This window comes from Trachemys scripta, chromosome 5 (assembly GCF_013100865.1).
Source record: "Trachemys scripta elegans isolate TJP31775 chromosome 5, CAS_Tse_1.0, whole genome shotgun sequence".
NCBI lineage: Eukaryota > Metazoa > Chordata > Testudines > Emydidae > Trachemys > Trachemys scripta.
Window position 1 is genome coordinate 60,390,660 of NC_048302.1, and position 27,010 is coordinate 60,417,669.

The 27,010-nt window shown below is 41.7% G+C and overlaps 1 long non-coding RNA gene across 1 annotated transcript; it reads left to right on the forward strand.

The window, feature by feature from the left end:
* Nucleotides 1-261: 261 nt before the first annotated feature.
* Nucleotides 262-26,768, forward strand: LOC117877642. Its single transcript, XR_004645776.1, has 3 exons — nt 262-314; nt 23,542-23,654; nt 26,682-26,768. It is a non-coding gene; the product is annotated as an uncharacterized LOC117877642 (long non-coding RNA).
* The last annotated feature ends 242 nt before the right edge of the window (nt 26,769-27,010 follow it).

Consider the following 27,010-nt stretch of genomic DNA (forward strand, 5'->3'; position numbering starts at 1 on the left):
GCAAGCCCAGTGCTCTTGTTCCAGAAAAGGTGCTCCCCATTTGGCCTATTTGATGTGTCACCCTCCTAAGATCAGAGACAGACCCAGTGATCATGAGTCCTTGTGAGCATCAGTCAGAAACCAATAAAATAAAACAGGCTGGAGGAAGTCTGTGAGGAAAATAGCATAAAGACTAAAAATTGTATGCAATCTTGCAACTTGTGATCATAATCCTTTGGAGGAAATCAGAACATAATTGCTTTTTTTGCTTTCCTTAGTGTATTCTGATATACAGATCTACTGCAAGAGAATGGCTGTAAACCCTTTCATAACAGGTCAGAATTTTTTTTTAAATTTGAGTATAGTCTGTCTATAAAGACAATAGCAGCTTTTAAAAATAAATTGTAAAATTAACTAAATACACAAGGCAAATTTCTAAATAGAAGTATAACATCCCTCAATGAGAAAAGAGTGGAAAATATATTAATATTTATGGAACTAATCATCCCCTGCTAACCTTTCCATGTCTGCAGATTAATCTTATGTGAAAAAAACATAGTTGGCTGAAAAGGCACAGAACCCACTTTAAAAACAAAACAAAACTATATCCCTTTCCAAGGAAAAAATCCACACTAATATAATGTTTTACCAATCCTCACACTCTTTGGTCTCCTCGCATGTTGCATTCTCTTTCTCTAGATTGTCTTCATTGTTGTGTAAGCGCTTTTGGACAGGGAGTGTCTATTATTGTGGGTTTGTTATAGCACCTAGTACAAGGAGGTCTTGATCCTGATTGGGTCCTCTAGGTGCTACTGTGATACAAATAAGTAATAAGTACTCACAATACATTATCTTCTCATGGTGTAGGCTTAATAGCAGAGTTAAGGTGACCAGATGTCCCAATTTTGGGGGCTTTTTCTTATATAGGCACCTATTACCCCCCACCCCCGTCCCGATTTTTTTATACTTTGTATATGGTCACCCTAAGCTGAGTGGATATGCAGCTTTAAATTGTGTGCAGCCTGCAGAAGTGAATTGAGCCAAATTATTGTTCCCCACCAAATATTTTACAATATGCTGCTATTCCCTCTCTCTCCTGTAAATCTATATTGAAGGATTATCCAGTTTCAGACTGCTGTGGGTCTCAAGTTTGACTGTTTATATGTTCTAAAGGTTGTTACAGTACATTGGATACATCTTTTGCATTGAAGTTTTCTTGTAGCAAAGTTTTTGTGGAATAACTTTAGAGCAGAATGAATGAATGAATGAAGTCCTCATTCCTGGGTCGGGAGACTGGCAGTTGATCAAATAAATGTCTAATAGTGGCTCAACTGTCCAAATTGTGCTTCCAAAGCTGTGCCAATTGCTGCACAGGAAGGAAAAGCCAATGGTTGACCTTATAAGCCTTCAAAACTAAGACAAGAGCCCTGCTGTTTTCTTCTTCTAGTAGACAGATTATAGGAGAGGATACATTTCAACATGTTTACATTGGGTTATTCCGAGTCCATGAGGTTTGGGGTTCTTGTGTTCCAAGAGTTTTTGGTAAAACTGTAGCAAACTTCTTATTGTGGATGTATATTATGTGTATGGTAGAGACAAGCAGAACTTCTTAATTATGTGTCATAGGCCCCATATTGCTAACGGCTAATATACATTCTCTAAGCATAGTGATAGTGGTGGGTGTTTTTGAAGCTGGAAAACTGAGTTCTGTTTTCACCATTTCCATGAAATTCATTGCCATGATGTGCACCAGAGAGACAACTGTGAAGTTACCAGATAGACATGATTTGTTACAAAGTTTTACCGTATTGCAGCAGGGTTGGCTGATTCTACCACAGTGAGCTTCAGGCCCAGCCATCTGTTTGTTTCTTTTATGCTGCCTAAAACTGGTAGAATTGAAAGTACTTAGTCATTAAGTCATAACACTCACATGCAAGGGGGAATGTTCAAAGAAAGTTTGCCTGGGGCACCAAAAAAGCCTAATGGTATAAATGCCAGATTCAAGGTAAGCTCCATACCAATCAGACTAAAAGGATTAAAACATTGAACATGGTGGATTTATGAAGATGTTAGAATTTGTTTGTTTTTTTATTAGTCCCTTTGCAGACGTTTTCAATTAGATATAGAAATGAGCAGAAATGCCAAGTAGACCAGTTTCTTAGAAGTAGCCTATAAAACATTACTTTTTGTCACTCTCAGATATACATGAAGGTTGGGTTGTTCCATGCACAGGGAGCTGCATGAAAAACAGCATGAAGGAGGGAAGTGGGAGAAACAAATGACATAGTTTCTTTGATGCCCCTCAATGAAATGGAGGAGGAATGAGGGCATGCAAAAGAAAACGAGTGGAATGATGTGTAGGACCTTGAAAGCAAGACACAAGGTTTGAGTTTGATATGAAATTTAAGTAAAGGAACTTGAAGTAGGGAGAAGGGAGATGGGCAGTGAGCAATGGGCAAGCTTACTGTTTGTTTGTTTTTTGGGGGGGGGTGTTTTTTTTTTTTTTCATGTTACAATTTTTGTTCTATATTTTAGTTTTCCTTAATGCAACCGATAATAAGGCTGGCTGTCAATTTCAGTTCAGGACTTTTCTGGTTTTGAAGGAGTTGACTTTGAACAGCCATCCTTCTGTTTTTCTTATTCTTTTAAAATGTCCAAATAACTTTGTATTTTTAACTTTGATGCCTAAATTCCACCCACCCTAAAGGTATCCTATTTTTATTTTCACTTCTCTAGACCCAGACAAATGTCAGGTTTCCAAAGCCATGTCTGTAATAGACATTAAATCTCATCTTTTCAGAAAGGTGACCAGTTCATAAGAAGCTTAAGGCATGAGGATTCTTTGCTATTTCAGGTGCATACTTGCTGATTATACTATTCTTTTATTCTCTCTGCCCATTCTGTTCCTGTGAATAGGCAGGATACATAAAGTTATAATGATCCTTCTGTCTGGACTAAAGCAGTCAGACAAAATGCAGGAACATGCACTCATAAATGCTTCCCAGGGTAATGCTGTGGTCTTTACTACAAGACTTAAATAGGGGCCAGGACATAGTTTTGGTTCACCAAGAGCAGACTGGAGACCAGACTGCCTCAGAGGCTGTCTACACTGCAACTAGAGGTATGATTCAGCATATGTAGGCATATTCACACTGGCTTTAATCTAGCTAATATGGCTACAAAAAATAGTAATGAAGATGTGGTGACATGCAGAGGCTTCAATCTGGACTATACAAGCCTGCCTGGAAAACCCTTGAAATGTATTTGCATACCTAGGCTGTGCCTAGGTCATTATCTTCACTGCTATTTTTACTGTGCTAGCTAGATTAAATTAGCATGTATACCTACTTGAGCTGCAGCCATGCCTCTTATTGTAGTGTGGATTAACCCAGAGTCACAAGCAGTTCTCTGGTTTCCCTTGGCTCCTAGAGTAATTTGCACTACCCTATACCTGGCAGAGATTACTTCCTGCTTTGCAATGGCATAGACGTGTTGACCAGTGCATTTGGGGGGGGGGGAGGGTGTAGAGAATCAAGGGTCTGCTCTCTCCATCCCCACCCTAGGCAGTTGTCCCCACTTGGACTGCAACCCTGCAACATAGGTAGCTCATGAGGGGCTTATGCTCCTTTACACTGCTGTATAGGTATGCACCACTGGCCCCAATTGTACCTTTAGATTTCAAGTTCTTTGGGGCAGGTATTGTCTCTTACTATATGTTTGTACAGCAACCAATGCTATAAGACCTGATCCTGATAGGAGCCTCTGGTTACTCCCATGATATAAATATAAAATAGAGCTGGGCAAAGAAAGATCATTCTGTTTCACAGAGCACTTTGATATTTCAAAATGAAAATTTGAATTTTGATATTTGGAATGAAAACCCACAATTTTGAAATTCTCCATGAAAGGGAATGGAGCTTACCAGGCAGACTGCCGCAGAGCCGTGGACCTGGAAGCCCTGGCTGTTGAGGAGCTGGGCAGGCAGCAAGCTGGCAGAAAACCAGGAGATCTTCATCAGAACCATCCCAGCAGGCAGGGTTCCATTAGAATAATACCTGGTGTCTTAAAGAACTTCCCCAAAATCAGTCTCCACAAAATATTCTGATGAATCAGCAAATTCTGGCGAAAAAAATGTTTCTTCAGCATTTCTCCAGTCAGCTCTAATAATAACAACGAATATGCTTGCAAATTAAAGCGCGGCCTAACAGTACATTTTATGGGTCCCTTTATTTTTCTGTCTTAAAAATGTAAGTTACCAGTGAAACAGGAAATCAAAGCCCTCTGATCATCTGAACAGGTACCGTATAGGCAGCAGCAGCTGCATTACAAGCATCCCACAGCAATATGTAATAGTACGCTAGCTTAGTGCATGTGATCATGACTCCTATCCCAGTGGCTATACAGCCCTCTACTTCCTAGGGCTAAAGGAGGTCTCCCTTAACTCAGGTGTTAAGAGGCTAGTGTGTTTGGTGCTGCATTTGATCTCCATTGACAATCAAAGCATGTATATGTACCCAGAGCACAACCTTGACCTAGATGAACCACTGAGGTTAGAAGATAGTCTTTCTGCCTATTTAAGCTTTGCCCTCTCTGCTGACTCTGCCAATATGGGTGCCAATTATTGGATTTTTTGAATAGTGGTTTTGCGGGGTAGGCACTTGTCCAAATGGCACAAAACTAAGATCATCTCACTTCACAGACTGCATATTACTGAACAGACATCCGGTGATACTGGTAACTTGTAATCGTTACTTATGTGGGTTGGATTCTTTCCCGTGTCCTGGATGTAAATAGCTCAGTCTCAAAATGTTTTGGTAAACTTAGTGCTCATGGAAGTGAATGAATAGTAGCAGTGGTTAGAGCCAAATGTAGCATAAATGCGGTGAAATTGAGAGAGCTTTCCCAAACAATGAATAAGGAGACCTTAGAGATGACAGTAGTGTTGTAATAAGAGGGAGAATCTTTTTTTCCTCCAAGAGTAGTTCAACAAAGAAGAAAAAGCAGGGAGATGGAAACCATCAATGTTTGTGTATAAGTTCTGTAGTGACACTAAGATTTCCAAAAGCAGTGATATAGCACATGCACCCTTTACCCAGATTTACGGAGCATTTATTTGGAGACTTAAAGACGTGGAAAATAAGCAACTTTACTTAAGGAATTTAGAATTCACCATAATTGTCTTTGTTCCAATAGCCCTTATGAATCCAAGGAAATTATATAAACCTAAAACAATCCTCTTAGCACCCAGGGAGATAAAATCCAGTGGTAAACACTCTTATCACACAACACATGACACATGAGTACCACAGGCTCGATAGCACAATTAGGCAAACTGCCCACCAGATGGTACAATCTCTTATTGTGGATAATCACATGAAGTGATACAATATAAAAATAGAGCAGAAACCAGCCTGCAGTCTGTATATTATGTAAAATGTTTGGCTAAATACTTACAATTCACTTGCAGAAGCTTTCATTTTACAAATCGGCATTTAAGAGAATTCATGCTACTGAAGCACTAAAGTGGCAAATACCCAGCAGAATTTACTTTTTAACCACAATGCAACTGAGTTAGCAGTAATTATACAAAGTTTTCAGAGGGTCCAGGCTGAAAAACACAGCTTTATCTCTGAGGTATGGTTAATCATTATAATATGATTACAAGCATATAAAAATACTACCGGCATATGTTTGTTTCAATTCTTTGAGAGAGGCTCTTGCTCTCCACATCCTCTGACCATTCAGAGTCACAAAACAGAAGTGCCCCACTGCAGCAGACATACCAAAGATGATATTTTCTTCTTCTTTGCTCAGTTTCATCAGCTCTGATAATAAGGCAGAGACAATTTAAATGTCCCTGAATAGAAACAAGAAAGTTGTACACTGTGTTGCATGAATCTTCTGTTTGAGCTAATTAGTCAAGGACATTCAAACAGATAGTAAACAAATATTTTAAAAATTGTTTGTTTGCAAAACAGAGTTGGCTTTGAATCTCCTGATCCCAAAAAATTATCAGACAAAAGTTTCAAAATTGTGATTGTTTGGCATTTTCAAAATGGAAACAAAAGCAGTTTTTTTTATTCTTGCATAGACGGATTTACTTATTCAGCAGATGAGACTAACATCAATTACTCAGAAGTGGAAAGTTCATCAGGACAGTCTCACCATGCAGTTGCCTCCAGGGTTGGACAATTCACCGCTTCAGCTTCCCTTTGTTACACAGGACTTATTTATAATTTATCATCTTTTCTTATACATCTGTATTCGGCCATGTCTACACTTACAAGCTTACAATGGCACTTATACGGTTGTGCCACTGTAAGAGCACTCGTGTAGCCGCTCTATGCTGATAATAAAACCAGCTCAATGAGTAGCGGTAGCTGTGTCAGCAGGGGAGCGTCTCCTGCTGACATAGGGCTGTGCACATAAGTGTTGCTGGTATAAGCATTCATGTTGCTCAGGGATGTGTTGTTTTTTCCCCACGCCCCTGAGGGACAAGTTTTGCTGACATAATTGCTAGTGTAGACATGTTCTTAGTCTCTCATTTCCATCTCAATTCTCCACCTCAATCAGTGCATATTTTGTGTTAGATCAGACCAGTTTCTTCAGGCTCTGTGGCCGCTTCAACTTTTATTTTCCTCACAAACATGATTTTTCTGCAATTTCTTACAGATGTGCAGTTCTACTTATGCTTATGCTGCTAAACTTTATCAGCACAGATTCTTAAAATTCACAGCAGCCTTGTATCAGGCCTAAACATGGCTTCCCTCCCAACAATGACTTTCAGTTTCAAAACTTGAGTAAATTTAGACTAAAAAAACAGATTTAAAAAAAAGTTTAAATTGAAATTAAATGTTTTGAAATTATTGAAACAAGTTGTCTCAGGATGGATAAGAAGTTTTCTGCCTAGCTCTATTTACATCCTATTATAGGGAGAAAGTTCACTGAGTAAGAAGTCATTTTAAAACACTCACATTAGAAATACACTTTGATGGGCTACTTAAGCCTTAAGAAAGAAGCTCTACTGTCATTCTTTCCTTGTTGTAGGAGGGAGGTGTCCTCCCTCTCTCCCCGCCCCAGATCTCTGCGGCTATGGGGTTGGATGCTGGGGGGTGGTGGATTTTCCCCCAAGTGTGAAACCTACCCTTATTTCTTCTCTTGTTTTATTCTCCTTCTCTGACAACATTCAAGTGCAACTGTGAAAGCTGAACTGCACTGTAATATGGTACAATACCATTTATATAATAAAATCCTGGCTTGTTTTCCATCAATTTCCTGATGGACTGATTGTGACATCCTATATACCCTAGTCAAAATTTTATGCTCTATAGATGTCAAATGTGGATTTTTTTTTTAAATGGTGACCAACTGACATGGAAACAGGAAAAATGCTGTCTTACCAGCAAGATTGTTTCAGTACTTTGTGCAGCTCGCTGAGGGTGTTGCCTTAAGAAAGCCATATACTGCAGCAATATTCAGTAAGCACAATTTGTCTGCCAATTCTTCCATCTCCTTCCCAAGGAAAATGATTGAATATGATTTTCTCAATGTTTCTCTGAGCAAAAATCAGTGGGCCAGATTCTCAATAGGCAAAAATCTGTAGAAATTCTCTCTAATAGTGTGGAAATCTATATGCAGAAATGTGACTTGGTATCCAAGATAAACGTAACTGGTGTAAGATACATTGTTTAAAGTTTGTCTTATGATCTCCTGCACTTAGAACCTGATTCTGACACCTTGCTCACATTGAGTAGTATCTTGCTCTGAGAAATCATCCCATTCAAATCAGTGAGACCTCTCATGGAGTAAGTTACTGCTCAGAACATATGTGGGAAGCAAAATCTGGCAGTAAGTATTTTCTGCAGTATCTGAGTCCTGCATAGCCATCAGTCCAAACTTAGAATTCAATAACAGAAGGCCTTTTAACTCATGTTTTTTTCATTCAACATATAATTTTTTTTTTAACCTCCTATATATGTTTTTTCCCCAGGGAATTACCATACCTCCATAATGGACAGGCTACAGTTTCTCATGTTGTCCCTGGCACAAAGGCTTATAAGATACAGATTTAATCGTAGTCAATGTCCTGATAACACATTATAATACATTCAGTTTAATTTTGACGTGATCAATGCTCACCCTAACTAAATCGATGACTGCTTTGAATTTTCTTTAAGAACTCTTAACTGGTGGCACTTATGCTGATGAAACACTTATAAATTCACTGATGTTAGCATTTATTTATATTACATGCATTATTTGGTACCAATAGCTGGTCTAATTATTATTCAGATAAAGGTGTAATAATTATAGATTGCGGTGTTGATGCCCACTTTCAGTTTTCTCCTACTTTCCAAATGTCTTAACTGAAACATAACATACTGCACAAAGTCTCAGTCCCAGGAAGAATTTGCAAAATGTCAGAAGAACCAGAAGAGCCATATGTTTGTTTAAAGAATGGATGCTTAATGGAACACAGAAGCACTACCCAACATTTTCAATGTAAAGAAGGCTCGGGTGTCCAATTGAAATCACAGGAGAAAACTTAGTTGAGTACAGTATAATTACCCAAGCTAGAGTATGACCAGAATATTAGGGGAAATAACACTTCTACTCTTTCCAAAAGGGCCAGGGAACTTTTAATGACCAGAAGTGATCTGAACCTTGCAGTCTGGAGGACTCATCTAAAAGATGACTTATCCAGAACCATGGGCAAGGTGATTGAGGCACCATTGCACTTTAAACAACAGTGTCAGAAAGTGGAAATAATATAAAGCCGAATCATGGCTTTGCTACAAGGCCCAAACCAGGGGCAGCATGGTGGTGTGCTGCCCTTGGAGAAGCCTGTGAATGAGACTGTAACTGAGTCACAGTTTCCGCCCATTGCTCCAAGGAGGGAGCAAATTGCACCAGGTCTATACCCAGCGTGGTGCTGGTGTGCCAGCACAGGTACATTGGTTAATGCATTGAGGGGGGCAGAGGGCTTGGCTCTGCTGAATCCCCACCCCTGATGCCCAGCTGCATGATGGATGAATATACGGACCCTGCAGAGCCTGCTTCCCCTCCCACATTGTTGTATGTGATGTGGGTAGCCATTCCTCTGGGTGCGCCTGTGAAGCCAGTTTCCTTTACAGCACTTCCTTTGGCCTCCCAACTCCTTAGGCCCACTTATGTTCCCCCATGCAAGACACAATATGTTGAGGGAGGAGGGCACAGGGAGGGAGCCTTTTATCCTCTTTGCACCCCTGCATAGGGGCCAGCTGCTCCATACTAATGTCACCAATGGAGAAGAGGAAGGGCAGTGTGAAGGAGGAACCATTGCCATGCCCTCCCCCACTGCACCAACCAGGAAATGGAAGCACCTTGTCAGAGGGGGCTGGATGGCCCCTGAGAGGGTCAGGCACCCAGCCTATCTGTGACAGGGTCTGCTAAGGAGAGTGAGACAACTATCCACTTGTGGATAGTTAATTGCCTAAATAGTTGGGCTGCTGTTAGTTAAGTAAGGAGCACCTGGGCCTAAAAAATGCTTATGAGAGCTCCGTCAGGGTTTGTGCATATGAATTATGATACAATCAGATCCCAGTAGTCACAAATTGGGCATCCAAAAACTGTAAACCTTTGGCAATAATGTCTCTGTGCCTCATTTTCCCAGCTGTAAAATGGGAATAATAACCCCTCATCTTGGAAAAATGAGCCAGCTATGGCTAGTAGCCTTTAACAGTCCCTGCAAATATGTGATGTCACATCTTTGTGGTTATATCACCATATCCATGAAATGTCACACACTCTCAGGTATGCAGGTGGTGGAACTACCGCTGAGACAAAGGCAAACTCAGGCCTGGTAGAAACCCAGTGGTGTAAGCCCACTGGAATCGGTGGACATTAAAATTGTATGTCTAGTAGAATACCAGGGATGAATGTGGCCTAGCATGTTCAATTACTGGGTAAGGAGAATTTCCCTAATTTGATTTCAAACAATTTATCTGACACTGATGGCATTTGCAGGAAGTCCTGTGACCATCCTCAGCTGGAATGAGACATGTCAAGATACAAAGGCTGTAGAGTGGAGTAGTGAGAGAGGGAAATTGGTGCTCCCTCTCTGGGAGAAAACTTTCATTTAACTTAGGAGCTTTCTTGTTTATAGTATCATGTTGCTGTACCATGAGTAGTACTGTAGACAGAATCCCAGTACAAAAGTACAGTGGAGCTCAGTACTTTGCAGCAACTATTAGTCAGCTCCATACCTGTTTAAGCTAGCTGGAGTCTTTGCATATATCTCAGAGGGAGCTGGATCAGGCCCAGGGCTGGCGCCAGGGTTTTGGCCGCCCCAAGCAGCCAAAAAAAAAAAAAAAAAAAAAAGCCGCGATCACGATCTGCGGCGGCAATTCGGCAGAAGGTCCTTCTCTCCGAGCGGGAGTGAGGGACCGTCCACCAAATTGCTGCCGAATCGCTGGACCTACCGCCCCTCTCCAGAGTGGCCACCCCAAGCACCTGCTTGACAAGCTGGTGCCTGGAGCCGGCCCTGATCAGGCCCCATGCCTGTAAATGTGTATCATGCACTCAACGGTATACATTATATATGCGCCTTTGGACCTTAGCACCTGTTTTACTGAGAGGGACTGCTGGCCAGACTTTGTTCTTTATTCTTTTATAAAGGTATTATGGAATCTTTAGATTCCACCAGGACAGCCACCAGAGATGGGCAGAATGGATTTTGCTTTAACAACTCATTTCATCTCAAGGCCACGCATGAGTAGGCAAGCAAACTCTGATGAGATAGTTATAAAAGATTGCTCCTTTTTTAAAATGCATTTTATAATGCGTCTTAAAAAAATGAATTTACATAAGGTGGCTAGCCTGTGCTGGTGCTCACTGCTGCTCACACTACAGTACTATTGTTAGCATGCTAGCTTGATGAGACCTAACACCAATAAGTTTATTCAAGCTGGGAATCCCACTGCTAGTTCCACATGAAGACATAGCCAGCATATTAATGGGGGAGTGCATGACCATTAATCTCAAACACAAAAGGTGAGTTAAAGATTCTGGTTTATTAATGAAGGAAATATAAACATGCTGGGCTGCAATCTTTTCTACACCTCAAGTTTTACAATAAAAAAGTCACCTCTGATGCAACACTCTTTAAAAATAAAACTGAAATGTTTATATATCTGTCTAGGTATCTATATCATGCTTGTCACCATCATATCTGAGTGTGTCTCCTTGAGCTTTCTGTTTTCATTAACATAAATATTACTTCTCTGACTGTTGTAGGTTGTGTCCTTGACCTTTAAATCTGCTATTTTGTCTATTTTAAAAGAATCTTTTGCTGTGTTAACTGAGCCTCTCCAAACTCCTCTCTAGAAGTATTTATATCCAAGATCTGTGAACAAGTTGCACTTCTTGATCTCAGCTTTGAATAATACTTGTCTTCTTAAATATGCATCCAAGTTTAAATCACTTTGCAATTACATCATTATATATTGTTGATGGCACTTTAAGATGTTCTGAAGTGATATTTCCACATTATTTTCTGAAGTTCCTTCTGCATTTAATGCTACTGATTTCACTGGAATAATTTGCTTATTCATTAGGCTTCACCTACTGCATTTATTCATATTATAATGTTTCTACAGCAGATCAGTTGCCCTTTAACAAATCCTATTATTGTTAGTTAACTATTGCTTTATCTTCCAAAGACTGCAAATAAATTCTTGACCTTGTAGTGTTCTGTGTCTGCACAATTGCATTAGCAGATATTATATCCCCTTAAGGTCTTAGATACCATTAGCATGCAGACAATACACGCTTAGTGTTTTTTAAATGTTTCTTTGGCAGGCAGACACTCTCTTAGAGTCAATGTGGGATTAAGCAAAGTGTTCAAGAATGGATGATAGCTTGACCTTAATGCAAATTAGTGGGTTGGCATTGTATCAGCCTTGAAAAATTGTTTGGAGTCCCCTTTTCTTAGAGGGTTATAACCAATACAAACAGGGTCCTCTAAACCTTAGGGATATATTTGATTCTGCTCTATCTTTAAACTATTACTCCAGGCAAATGAGTACAGTGATATTGTGAATTGTTCTAATCTGTTGAAGCTCTCTGGTTGGCAAGTAAATCATCCTCTTCCTGTGTCTAGGTAGTTATTTTAGAAAGTCTTTTTACCATAACTGGGAAATTGATATTTATTTCTTGGTAGCATGACTCTAATTCTCTGCTATCTTGTACCTTGTCTCTTCTTTTCCACCTGTGAAAAGTAAGTTCAAAGTGTGTGTAAAATCTTGCCATTTTGATTTCATAGGATTTGACTGCCATATTGTACACACTTTGCTGAGGTGACTGCACAAAATGCCAGACACAGAAGAATCTGGATCCATATATTTCTTCGTTTTATACGGAAAAATATGTAGGAGCAGGATTTTATAATTGTACTATGAGAATTAATGTATGATTTAATTTCATCCTGCCAGCCATCCTTTTTGAATAGCAGAAAGGAATGACAGACCAGAACAATCCTTATGACTGATTATGGTCACCCTTTTGTTTTAGGATAAGTTATAATGTATACTATGGTTTCCTAAATGTATTACAAATTAGGAACTCTAGTTAAATATACATTTCTTTGTTTTAAGGTTTAGTAAGTAAGAGACAGGATCTTGTATTGTATCCTGAAGCCCCAATGTGAATTGTTTTAGTTATAAGATTTAGCAAGGCTTGATTTACAATGCATTCTGCTGAATATAAAATACTGCTGTCTGTATACCTTTGAAGGTTTCTGTAAGAGATTGTTTGTGTGAATGAGGAATGCATGCATCAGGAAAAGATAAGGTGTGAAAGCCATCACAAATGTCCAGATGGTCAAGAAAAAGTAAGAGACTTGGAAAGACCAGGAGACAATCAGAAAACATAATTGTATCAAATGCTAAACATGTTAGCAGCATTGATGACCTCAGAGGTGAGGCAGGCACCCCTGAAGGCAAGACAACAAATATGAGATAATGATGGGAAGCCCAAAATAACCATCAAATGATAACAGCAGAAAACCCCAAGATTAACACCACATAAGGACTAATGATTACAGGATGACATTGCAAAATGCATGGACTCAAGTGGGGATTTAAAACTATAAAGCTGGGGTGTTTTGCCATGGAACTCTGGGTTCAGTCTTGCAAAGCCTCGGAGCATCGGATCACGACTGACAGAGCCCAGCTCCTCACTCGTGCTCAATCTAACTGGCCATTAGATTGACTCAAGCTACAACAGACTGGTAACATCAACTGGCAGGACTGTGTGTGTGTGTGTGTGTGTGTGTGTGTGTGACTGAAAAGCATATGCTAACTGTTGTATTTTCAATAAATGCGGCGTATTTGCCTTCTCCTCTATAAAAGATCCCATGTGCTTTGTATAGCATAACAAATACACTCCAGTTTCACTGTTGCTTGTTATTCAGGCCTTGTCTACATGAGAAAATTGTATCAATTAACTAAATCAGTTTAGAAACTGATGTTAAATCTGTGCAATACTCTTATATAGACACTTCCGTTGCAATTTAAGTTTCTCATATGAATTTGGTTTAAATTGATTCTTTACCAACTTTAGCCAAGTCAGTCGGCAGTGCTGGAATAATTTTTATAGTCAGAGTGCTGAAGGTAGAAACCATGTATTTGGGTTGTTATTACTACTTCAAACCAGGGAGTGCAGCAGCACCCCTAGTTTCAGCATCTATGAAGTCCATATAAGACACTCTTTCTGAAACTGAAATAAGATTGTCCACACAATAGGGTTGTGACAATTTAACCAAATCCATTTATAAACCAAGTTAATTAAATTAGTACAATTGCCTCATAGACAAGGCCTCAGACAGCTTCTTCTCAAATCTCAGTTTAGCTGTAAAAGAAGTGCTATTGTGGCTGTGAAAAAGTCTGTAGTTTTACACATTTTCGTTAGCTTTGACCTACTTAGCTTTCTGTTCACTGAATTACACTTTTGAGTTTGGATTCAATTGAACTCAAAGCAAAATGTAAATTTTGCCCAGTTTCACACCGAAGCCATGCAATTTCTGCATGGTCCAGGTTCACACAAATTGTGTGAGTAGTCCAATTAATGTGGGTTGAATTCCCAGTTTGTAATGAAACTCTAAACCAAGCAAGTTTTATGTGTCTTTGAGTTCCCTGTGATTATTCTTCACAGAACTCATACTGGCATGTTTCCAGTACTCTTAAAAATGAACTCATCATTCTGTTCATTGTCTTCACTATATATGTTTCTGTTGCAAATTGTGATCAGAGGATGCATCTGATCAGAAGCCAACTTGAGAGAGAGCTATTGGCAGGATGTTTTCTGTGGGGGGACCTGTTCTCAGTAATTCACGTCCCCTTTCTTCATCAGCCAAAGCCTGTATTTAACTTTCTGGACATGCTTCAAAGCTCACCTTTGTTCATGGGCTTTTGGGCTAGTGGGACTAAACCTTTCACTGGAGTTCTATGCCCTGGTTTTGAATGAGTGGAGTTTTGGCATCTGGTGGTTTACTGTTATAACTGAAGCAGTGGACTGACTTTTTAATTTTAGAACAGTTCTTATTGCATCTGGCTAAAAAATAATTTGAATTTTTAATACTTTGGCAAGAAAGAGCTAATGTGTTTTGCAAACATTTTTACAAAAAACATTTTGACCAGCTTTACTGCAGGTTGAAAATATTGGAACTTAAAACGCTTTTTGATTGGCACGAAAAAGACATTTTCACACAAATGGCTTCCTTTTTTGACTAGTTATTTCATGTTTTAAATTATATGTCATGTCTACAGCCCAGGACAAGTGCTGGATAAATAAAAAATAATTATGTATTTTTGCTGTTATAAGGTAAAACAGTAACAGACTAAGTCAGCAAATGTAGCTATTTCTATTAGTCAAAAAACATGTTCTCATGTGGGAGAAATGTGGATCCATAGGCAAACACTCTGAGAAATGGTTCTATTACAGAAGCATTAACTAAATGACCTTTGTTTTCACATGCATCGAAATCCATGCCAAAATGGAAATAATGTGCTTGTCTCTCTGATAATTTATTATTTGCTTTTACAGCTATAGTAGTGCTGAGTTCCATCATGCATCCTTATTTTGGGAATTTATAACACTATTTTTATATTTTGAGAACAATGCAATCATTGCCATAGAGCTCAAGTTACAGATATATCTCAACCCTGAGCAATAAATGTTTTCTAGATGCCATCTCTGTTGGATTATTCAGATACTTATCTCGTTAACAGCACATTTACTATGTTTGTACCAAACTGGTACAATGTTGGCTTGTAGGTACTACTACAACATAACATTATTATTAATTAGGACTATTTAAACATTTTTCTCTTGTAAAGCTATTTAAAACCAACTGAACAATTATAAAAAAAAGTGATTAAAATAAGCATGATATTCATTTGTTTAAAACAAATGAACAAGGGCCTGGTTGACAGTAGCTATTGAAAAAAATTACTCTGATTACACAAGTAGCTATATAATTAGAGTACACACAACCATTTCTCCAGTAACAATAGAAATCAGAAATTAGCTTATATAGCATACTGCATTACATGAACATGGGTGAGTGATCTGTTCCTACTGAAGTCGACTGATCTGGGAGGCTACAGAGAAACATTTCTAAATGTCTGTCTAACCACTCTCAAGTTGAAGATTCATCTTTTTCATATTACTCAGGTTACCCAGACATAAATACAGAATTTATTGATCACATAAGGTGAACTGTTGTATGCATTATATGTCAGGTAGAGGAAAAACAGGGCTGGTTTTAGTTTTGGTTCTGGTTCAGATTCAAGTCCCATCTTTCTCAAAACCCCAAAGGTCAGGAAAGGCCAGGGGATGCCATTTGGATAAATCATTCAATGTATGGAATCCAAATCCCTTTATTTATTTATTTATTTATTTATTTAGCGCTATCAGAATTTGATTAATTGAAATGGATATGACATTTAAATAAAGTTCACAAAACAAGTATTTGTTAGTGTTGTAAAATTGCTAATCATTTTAGTTGTCTTTATTTCTGGTTCCTGTTGAATTGGGCACTGAAGATAAGGTAATAACATGTATTTGTTATGGACAAAATCCTTACTCAGGGAAAGCTCCTATCATAGCTTTCATTAATGGGAATTATTACTGAGCAATGTAGGAATCAGCGCATAGTATTTTGTGATCTCCTGTGTTGAGAGGCACTAGTATTTCTAATTGTTTCTTTGTGCTCCCCTGTCTGTTTATCCACTTGTTTCTTGTCTTGAGCCTGGTCTACACTATGACTTTAATTCGGATTTAGCAGCGTTAAATCGAACTAACCCTGCACCCGTCCACACAACGAAGCCATTTATTTCAAAATAAAGGGCTCTTAAAATCGATTTTCTGTACTCCACCCCGACGAGCGGAGTAGTGCCAAAATCGATATTGTCATTTCGAATTAGGGTTAGTGTGGCCACAATTTGATGGTATTGGCCTCTGGGAGCTATCCCACAGTGCACCATTGTGACTGCTCTGGACAGCAATCTGAACTCGGAATCACTGGCCAGGTAGACAGGAAAAGCCCTGAGAACATTTGAATTTTATTTCCTGTTTCTCCAGCATGGAGAGCACAGGTGACCACAGATAGCTCATCAGCACAGGTAACCATGCAGGCCAATAATCGAAAAAGAGCACCAGCATGGACCGTACGGGAGGTACTGGATCTGATCGCTATATGGGGAGAGGATTCAGTGCTAGCAGAACTTCGTTCAAAAAGACGAAATGCCAAAACTTTTGAAAAAATCTCCAAGGGGATGGAGAGAGGCCACAATAGGGACTCAGATCAGTGCCATGTGAAAGTCAAGGAGCTCAGACAAGCCTATCAAAAAACAAAGGAGGCAAACGGTCGCTCCAGGTCAGAGCGGCAGACATGCCGCTTCTACGCTGAGCTACATGCAGTTCTAGGGGGGCCACCACTACTACCCCACCTTTGACCGTGGATTCTGAGGATTCTGCAGACGGGGAAGAGGAGGAGGAGGAGGAGGAGCTTGCAGAGAGCACTCAGCACTTCGTTCTCCCCAACAGCCAGGATCTTTTTCTCAGCCTGACTGAAGTACCCTCCCAAGCCAGTATCCAAGACCACAACCCCATGGAAGGGACCTCAGGTGAGTTTATCTTTTAAAATATAAAACTTGTTTTAAAAGCAAGCGTTTTTTAATGATTAATTTGCCCTGAGGACTTGGGATGCATTCGCGGCCAGTACAGCTACTGGAAAAGTCTGTTAACGTGTCTGGGGATGGAGCGGAAATCCTCCAGGGACATCTCCATGAAGCTCTCCTGGAGGTACTCCAAAAGCCTTGCCACAAGGTTTCTGGGCAGTGCAGCCTTATTCCGTCCTCCATGGTAGGACACTTGACTGCGCCATGCTTGCAGCAAGTAATCTGGTATCATTGCATGACAAAGCCTGGCAGTGTCCCAGTGTTTGCTAGCATTCAAGGAACATCCGTTCTTTATCTCGCTGTGTAATCCTCAGGAGAGTGATATCGCTCATGGTAACCTGGTTGAAATACGGGAATTTAATTAAGGGGACGGAGGTGGCCCTTCCTACTGGGCTGTTTGCCTGTGGCTGAAAAGAAATCCTTCCCTGCAGTTAGCCAAGCGCGGGTCGGGGCGGGGGGAATTGGCCCAGAGCTTTTCACGTTTGGCTAGCAGGGATCTTCCCTGATACCAGCCATGTGGTGGGGGGAGGGGTAAAGCGATCATCCCAGAGAATTCATGGCAGGGTGGGGAGTGTTAGTTTGGTTCCTGCAGGTATCTTCCCTGATAGCAGCCACGCGGTGGGGGGAGGGATAAAGCGATCATCCAGAGAATTGGATGGGGGGGTTAGTTTGTTTTCTGCTGCTGAAGGTTAACAGGAAAACTGCAGCACTCAATGGGCTTTGCTTGGTATGTGGGAAAGGAGGGCGCAGAAGCCAAAAGACAATGGCTTACCATGGCCGCATGCAAACCGAATTCTGTTGCCCGGACCTGCGTCTGTGATCTCTAGCAGCAAAGCCACAGGCACTCAATATTAAGAGGCAAAATGCGACCTTGCACAGAAATCACATGTGCTATGTAATGTGAATAGTGTTGGTCACCTTGAAAGAGTATAAGCATTGTTCTGCAAAATGTATCTTTTTAAAAAATTCTCTCCTTTTTTCCCTCCCTACAGCAGCTGCAAATTCTTCAAGCCTCCCTCCTCCGTCCCAAAGGCTATCTCAGATAAGGCATCGGAAAAAAAGACGCGAGACGAGATGTTTGCAGAGATCATGGAATCCACCTGCAGTGAAAGAGCTCATCTGAATGAGTGGAAGGACACTGTTTCAAAGTATAGGAAAGAAGCCAGGGAACGTGAGGCCAGGAGGGACCAACGTGAGGCCAGGAGGGACACTTGAGATGAGAGGTGATGGCAGGAAGATCAGAGGAGGCAGGATGCAATGCTGGGGCTGCTGCGTGAGCAAACAGACATGCTCCAGCGTCTGGTGGAGCTTCAGGAACAGCAGCAGGATAACAGAGTACTGCTACAGCCCCTGTATAACCCCCTCTCCCCTCACCATGTTCCATAGCCTCCTCACCCAGATGTGTAAGAACGCGGGGCGGGGGGGGGGATGGGGAGGCTCCGTACACTCTCCCATTCCACCCCAGTGGACAGCCCAAGCAAAAGGCTGTCATTTTTTTAACCTTTTTTTAGTGGCCTTTTCCTTCCCGCTAATCCTCCTCCCAAACCCCACCTGGGTTCTCTCCCTCTTTTTATAATCAATTAATAAAGAATAAATGATAGTGACTTTATTTCCTTTGAAAGCAAGCTGGGGGAAGGGGGAGGGTGGGTTCCTTACAGAGAATGAGTCAATAAAGGGGGCGGGTTTTCATGAAGGAGAAACAAACAGAAATTTCACACTGTCGCCTGGCCAGTCATGAAACTGGTTTTCAAAGCTTCTCTGATGCACAGAGCTTCCTGGTGTGCTCTTCTAATCGCCCTGGTGTCTGGCTGCGCGTAATCAGCAGCCAGGTGATTTGCCTCAGCCTCCCACCCCGCCATAAAGGTCTCCCCCTTACTTTCACAGAGATTGTGGAGCACACAGCAAGCAGAAATAACAATGGGGATATTGGTTTAGCTGAGGTCTGAGCGAGTCAGTAACGATCGCCAGAACCACCTGCGACAATGTTTTTTGCCCCATCAGGCACTGGGATCTCAACCCAGAATTCCAATGGGCAGGAGTGACTGCGGGAACTATGGGATAGCTACCCACAGTGCAACGCTCCAGAAATCGACGCTAGCCCCGGTACATGGACGCACACTGCCAAATTAATGTGCTTAGTGTGGCCGCATACATTCGACTGCATACAATCCGTTTCCAAAATTCGAATTATATAAATTCGGATTAATCCCGTAGTGTAGACATACCCTTATACTTAGCCCCCGCACTTAGGAGCTTATAGTCTATCTCTTTGTGTGTTTGTAGAGCACCTAGCACAATGGAGTCTTGGTCTGTGACTGGAGCTTGTTTGACCCATCACTATTTCATCTCTGTGTGAAATGAAACAACTCTTCAATAGTACCTAGCAACCCTGTTTAACAGTTGGAAACAAGCAATGGAGAATACTTTCTCTAGCTGTGATTGAGACATGTCTGTGTGGCTGACTGAAAGAAAGTTGTCATTGTTTGTTAACCTGCCATTAAGCTTATCTTTCCATTGATCGTAATCGAAACTACATTTCAAAATGTGTGCCAGCTGTCCAAATGCATTTGTGGTCATTAAACTTCATGCAGCATGCTAGTCTCATTAAAGACAATGCAGATGCCTACCCTGATTCTTATCAGACCACTTCCATCAGTGGTGGTGTCCGGTGTTCATTTTTTGCCTGCCAACACAACCTCAAAATTCCATCCTATGGGAACAGGGAATTCTATCAACTCTTAAATGTGTGTACACTGCTAAACTGTTTACTAATGTCCTTGACGAGGAAAATGAGCAGCTGACTTTGATAGATTCAATTAAGAAGCTATTATAAAAGATGCCTCTTACTTATTGGCTGAATTGTGGTCTAAGGTTTGGCAGGAAACAATAGCCAGATTTTCTGGAAAAATCAGAGGTCCTACATAAATCCAAACCTGAGCCAGATACAGTATCCCAGGAAACTGAGGCAACAAATGAGCTGCATGCAACTTCTGAGCAGACAGATTTGGAACCTGAGGCCAGCCGGGAATGGATGAATTGTGAGGCTCAGAATGAGGGTTGTGGTGAGCTGTTGGACAAAGATATTATTAACATTGCCCAGAAAAAGATGACGCTCATGGACACAGTTGAAGAGGACAATGAGGAGTCAAAGGTAGAAGCGCCTTTGGATCAGGCACCTGCTACCTCTGAAGCAGATGCTGCATTTAGCCAGTGTTTACTCTGGCTGGAGAGTCAACATAGTGATTACCTGCACATCTTGCTCCTCTGGAAGTTACACATAGTGGCAGTAGAAAAATTACATTGTACTAAAAAGCAGGCTGCTATAACAGAGCTCTTTGCTGTATTGTAGCTGATTACTGGGACTGCCTATGATTCTGTATTCAGTGTGCTTTGTGTGAGCTAGCATTCCCTGGCAACCTGATTATTTTGTCATCTACTTTTCAATAAATGTGCATTCCTTAATGTATTTTATTAAAGTGGTAATCTGACAATTTACTCCCCTACCCCTGCTGCTTATTCAATGCCCTCTTGATTATCAGAACTCTGAATTTATCCATATAAAATGACCCCCGCCATGTCCCCCTAGGGGACTGGACTAGATGACCTCTTAAGGTCCCTTCCAGTTCTATGATTTTATGCTATTCAGGTGAATGGAAGTACACAGTAATTGTCCAGCTAAACCAGAAGCAGTATAGGAGACACTGGCTCTGGATTAGGCCACAAATTTATTACTAACAGTCTGGGAGCATGTGGTGGATAAGCGTACAGTGCATGTTTTCCATTCCTTTAACACACTATTTATCCAATAACTGTATCCCTTTCCTATGGAGCGCCTGCCCTGGATATCCACCTCAAGAAGGAACTAGCAATTAGCTTGGCTCCCTCTCCCACCCTTTCCCATACCCTAGGGTTACCATATTTCCCCAATCAAAAAAGAGGACACGGGGGGGGCGGGGAGCCCCGCTCTAGCCCCACCCCCACCCTGCCCCATCCACTCCCTCCCACTTCGCACCCCCCTGACTGCCCCCCTCAGAACCTCCAACCCGCCCTGCTTCTTGTCCCCTGACTGCCCCCTCCTGAGAACCCCCCACCCTAACTGCCCCCCAGGACCTTACCTGTCCCCTGACTGCCCTGACCCTTATCCACACCCCCACCCCATATTCACACCCCCACCCCTAAACAGACCCCCCCCCGGGACTCCCACACCCCATCCAACCACTCCCCACCCCCTGACAGGATACCCAGAACACCCGACCCATCCAACCTTCCCCCGTGCTACCTGTCCCAACTGCTCCGATCCCTTTCCACACCCCCGCCCCCTGACAGGGCCCCCCCCCAGATCTCCCGACCCATCCAACTCTACTCCCTGACTGTCCCCCGGGACTCCCCTTACCATGCCCATGCTGGTCAGATGCTGGCTCCACGTGGAGGCAAAACACTCTGTCGGGCTGCAGGCAGCAGGGGAGGGGCTCTGGCTGCTGGAGGCCAATGGGAACAGCTTAATCAGGCCCAGCCACCCAATCAGCCACGGCGCACTCTGCATGGAAGGGAGGGAGGGGGAAACATCCCAGACCTTTTAACCTTATTACCAATTCCTCCCAGACGGCTATTTAAAGACAAAAAAGTCAGACATGTCCGGGGAAATATGGACAGATGGTAACCCTACCATATCAAGCTCGGTTCCCAGACACTTCCTAATGTCCCCTTTAATATCAACCAAAAACATGTCAGCCTCCAAGGATGAACCTTATCCTCCCTGAATAATTCTGGTGCCCCATATGCTATGTTGGTTGTGAAATTACCAACTTTCTATGACCCCCTATGAATTTGGCCACCTCCTTCTTCACATACCTCCTAGCTTTGTCAACCAGAGAGGTCTTCACAGCTCTCACCTCACCTTTCAGCATGTGAATACAATTTTTATACCTGGGAAAAGTTCCAAGAACTAAGAGGGACTATGCATTAAGGCTACCGCTTTACACCTTCCCAAATTATTTTCCCCAAGGTCCACCACAATTATATCTGATACCCACTCATGGGCCCCCACGGTGTACAGAAGGGGCATCAGCTGGTCCCATAACATGCCATCTCAGGACTGCTTCATCACCGAGCCCCAGTTGTGAACCCTCAGACAATCTGGAAGCCTGCCTATACACCCAGTAAACAATACTGTGCCCACAGATTTACACCACCATCTGCCTGGCCCATCTTCCTGCACCTGGAATGAAAACACAATGGAAAATTAACACGGGTTTCCCCATGTGGAGGTCTCATTTATGGTCTGTACACTTCAGAATGCCAACAGTCAGTTGCCTGAATTGCCCTAGCCCCCATACCCAGATCTGCCATTGCTGCAGCAGTCCTGAATGAGTAGGAATCAAGTTCATGTGCTGGGAGCCCCAGTCTTGTCAGTCCCCATCTCAACATGTAACCAACTGATGTGCTGTGAGAGGACTCCTGTCACTGTGCATAGGGAGGGGCCCATTCTTCCCTGGTCTTATTGCCATGTATGCCCTGAAAGCCTCCACTGGGCAGACCCCAGGCTTGCCCCCTTCCTGTAGGTGTATAGATTTACCGCAGCCTCCTTGATCAGTCTTTGATGTGCACAAATTTAAAATAACTGCTGGCCCTTCCCAGGGCATATCCCACAATTCCAAAGCCCTTCCAGAAGAATCCTTATAGGACTTAGATACCAAGAACATAAGAATGTCGATAGTGGGTCAGACCAATGGTCCATCTAGCCCAGTATCCTGTCTTCCGACAGTGGCCAATGCCGAGTAATTCGGAGAGAATGAACAGAACAGAACATCGAATGATACATCCCCTGTTGTCCACTCCCAGCTTCTGGCCAAAAGAGGCTAGGGATACCCAGAGCATGGGACTGCATGCCTGATCATCTTGGCTAATAGCCATTGATGGACCTATCTTCCATGAAGTTATCTAAAATGTTTTGAACTCCATTATAGTTTTGGCCTTCACAACATCTCCTGACAATGAGTTTCACAGGTTCACTGTGTTGTGTGAAGTAGTACTTCCTTTTGTTTGTTTTAAAACTGCTGCCTATTAATTTCATTGGGTGACCCCTAGTTCTTGCATTATGTGAAGGAGTAAATAACACTTTTATCTCCACACCATTAACAATTTTCTAGACCTCGATTATACCCCCTCCTAGTCGTCTCTTTTCCAAGCTGAAAAGTCCCAGTCTTTTTAATCTCTCCTCATATGGATATCATAATCATTTTGGTTGCCATTTTCTGTACCTTTTCCGTACCTTTTTCAATTCTAAAATGCTATTATCAACCCCGGGAACTGTTTTGATGCAGATGCATTGTCTTGTTTTCAGATGGATGGATTTTGGGAGCTGCCACCAGAAGCCAGCAAGTAACCCAAGTGGATGCTTCTAAGTTTTAGCACTATGGAACCTTGGGGTATGATGGTTTTCACTGGAACATAGAGGTCAGTGGCTTTGCAGGCATTGCAGAGCTATGAGAGATTTTACTGATTTTTGTGCAATTTCAGGATCTGGAAGGCTGGTCACCAACACATGTTACAGAGGAATGTGTGCTGCAGTACATGGTGTCTTTCGTACCCCGATGACTGGCATCCTCAACCATCTCCAATCGCCTATCTGTCCTTATGTTTGTCAGTAGGCTGAATGGTTACCCAGATCCAGGCCACTTGAATCAATTCTCTCCTGCCTGTGCCACCTGCAAATGCAGCCAGCTCACCCACAGGCATTTGTTTTCCCTGGATCCACCTCAGTTGATCCACCTCAGTTTATCCTTTGATAAACAGACAGACTACCCTGAGATCTGCCAGCCCCAGTCAAGTTTCCAGCCCCTTGTCCAAGAGGCAAGGACCCCCATCCCCGTTCTAGCACTGCTGCTATGCCTAGCCGACAGGGGGAATCCCCTGCTCCCAATCTCACCCACTTGCTATGATTTGAATCAAAGCCTGAAACCTGATCTCTCTCACCTTCTCCCACAACCTGCCTGCTACAGTCCTGTTCCCATGCAGCGCCATGCAGATTGGAGAGCTGGAGTCCTTGCTGCTCTGCCTGGCTTGCACCTTGCACATATAATCTGCCCCTCCTCTGGTCACCTGAGGGATGAGTCAGCATCCCCATGCTGACCTGTTCTAAGTCTACAGCAATGTCCATGCCTCTCTACCCCTTAGAGATAAGGTGCGGTGTGGTCATTGTCTTGACCCTACTCTCCATTAACTTTGCATGTCTTGTAGGACCTCACTTTGACACACTGCACAGAACTTATACATAAAGCTGATCAGCTATTGATGGTTAGAAAATTGTGCCTTTTCTAGAATGATAGAGTATTCTACATCATGACACAACTATGGTGATTATTTTAAAGGTTTTACTCCAAGAAAGAGATTCACTTCTGCTTCATCTCCTGATCTCAGGAAAATGCACTATATTTTTGCACAACTGGAAAAAATGGCACTCTTGCAAAATTCTGGCAAAGGTGTTAGCAGATATTCCAAAATAAAATTTAACCTGTCATGACACAATTTGTCTTGCTGAGACAAATAAATGGTTTCAGTGCTCAGTATGCACACACATATTTATTTGCAACATGTTGGTATGGCTTTGTTTTGAATTAAGTTCTTTAGTTATGACAAAGTGTAATTTCTCTATAAGGTTACCCTTTGTGGGAGAGGGGTCAAGGGAGTCCAAAGAAATGGATTTTGTATGTAGCTGTGCTATTCAATTGCTGTGTAACCTTGAACAAGTCACTTTACCTTTTTGTGCTTCAGTTTTCCTATTTATAAAAGGATCATTATGATACATAGAGACCTATTAAAAGTGCTCTGATGGAAAGCACTATCAGAGGTAAATATTCATTATTAAGGTATGAATTTCAAATGTAGAATTTATTACATATCAGTAGTTACAACTAGCATAGAATCATAGGGTTGGAAGGAATATTTAGCTTACTGTTTTCATCCCTGCACTGTTCACTGTAGCAGGGCAAATCTAATTATCTTATCCCTAAGCCATTTCTGATAGATGAATGACATGTTTAGCCTTGAATACCTTCAGTGAAGGTAATTCCACATCCTCCCTTGGTAGCTTCTTCAATAGTTCAAAATAAATTTTCCTTCAGTTCTAGAGCTTTACTCACTTTTTCACCATTGGCATTAAGTCCATTACTTCAAGTCCGATTCATTTTAACTAATGATTGTAATTGAGCTGTCTTTATAACACCCTGAATATATTTGTAGGTAGGTTCTTTTCTCTAGACGAAACATGGGTGGTTCTCTTGAACTGTCCCTTACAGGTTATATTTTTCAAAGCTTGTATCACATTGCTTTCCTTTACACCTTTTCTAATGTGCCTTATGAAAATGTGATGCATCCAGTGCTTTGAGGACTTATCAGTACTGAATAGAAAAAGCCTGTATGCTCTTATTAATATTTCATAAGCCTATCTAGGACCTGATTCTGACATTACTTACTGTGGTGTAAATCACAAGTAATTACTGAGATCAGTTAAATTTCTACCATGTTAAACCCATATAACTGAGATGGGAATCTCCTAGGGCAAAAGAATAAATGGACACAAATAAGACATCAGGAATAGTAGCATACGAAAGCCAGTAGGAAAACACTTCAATCTCCCTGGACAATCTATAACAGATTTAAAAGTAGCCATACTTGAACAAAAAAACTTCAAAAAACAGACTTCAAAGAGAAACTGCAGAACTAAAATTCATTTGCAAATTTAACACCATTAATTTGGGCTTGAATAGGGACTGGGAGTGGCTGGCTCACTACAAAAACAACTTTCCCTCTCCTGGCATTGATACCTCCTCATCAGTTATTGGGAGTGGACCACATCCACCCTGATTGAATTGACCCTGTTAACACTGGTTCTCCACTTGTTAGGTAACTCGCTTCTCTTCATGTGTCAGTATAATAATGCCTGCATCTGTAATTTTCACTCCATGCATCTGAAAAAGTGTTTTTTGTATCCACAAAAGCTTATGCCCAAATAAAACTGTTAGTCTTTAAGGTGCCACCGGACTTCTCGTTGTTTTTCTAGGGCACAGTTTGCTTTTGTGGAGAACTCATGCAAAGCAAAGGAAATGCTGCAGATTTCAGCTGCAGATTTGAAATCCTGACTCCACTGAAGTCAACAAAGTTTTGCTGTTAATTTGGATGATTTCACCCCATAGCTTCCTATTAATTCTTCCACAGAGGACACGGGGGTGAGGAGAAGAAGGAGGTAGAAGAGGGGAAACCGCAGAACATAAGGGACATCCAAACAGTTGCCCCTTGCCTTTCTACTCTGCTGACCAGCCTCACCAGCTCCAATTCAGGCCTGGAGGAACCATATTTGCAGGGACTTCCCCTGTTACCATTGCCCTCGGAACTGTCTCTAAAGTAGAGGTTCTGCTTCACAGAGTGAAGCAACTTAAGTTAGCACCACTCCAGTCTCTATTAACTTGTGCTGCTTTTCCCCAGGCATTTTCTGGAGGGTGGAAAACACAAATCAGCATAGCCAGCTCCTCCCTATGGTCACCCTACCTTCAGCAGAAGCCTCTCAAGCCCCTCAAGGTAGGCAGAAGCTCTATCCTATCTGTTGGATGGGTTTCTCCAGGGTCAGCATGTTTCAGAGAGTGATCTTCCTTGCTTCCATGGACCCAAGTTCTCCAGTATGGGTCCTACAGTATTTACATTTTCTGAGAATGCACAGAATTGTTGCATACAATTTATCATGCTCTAAAACCCCCATGTCCTTCTCTGCAGTACTGTTGCCTAACCTGTATTCCTCAACTATATATTTAAATAAC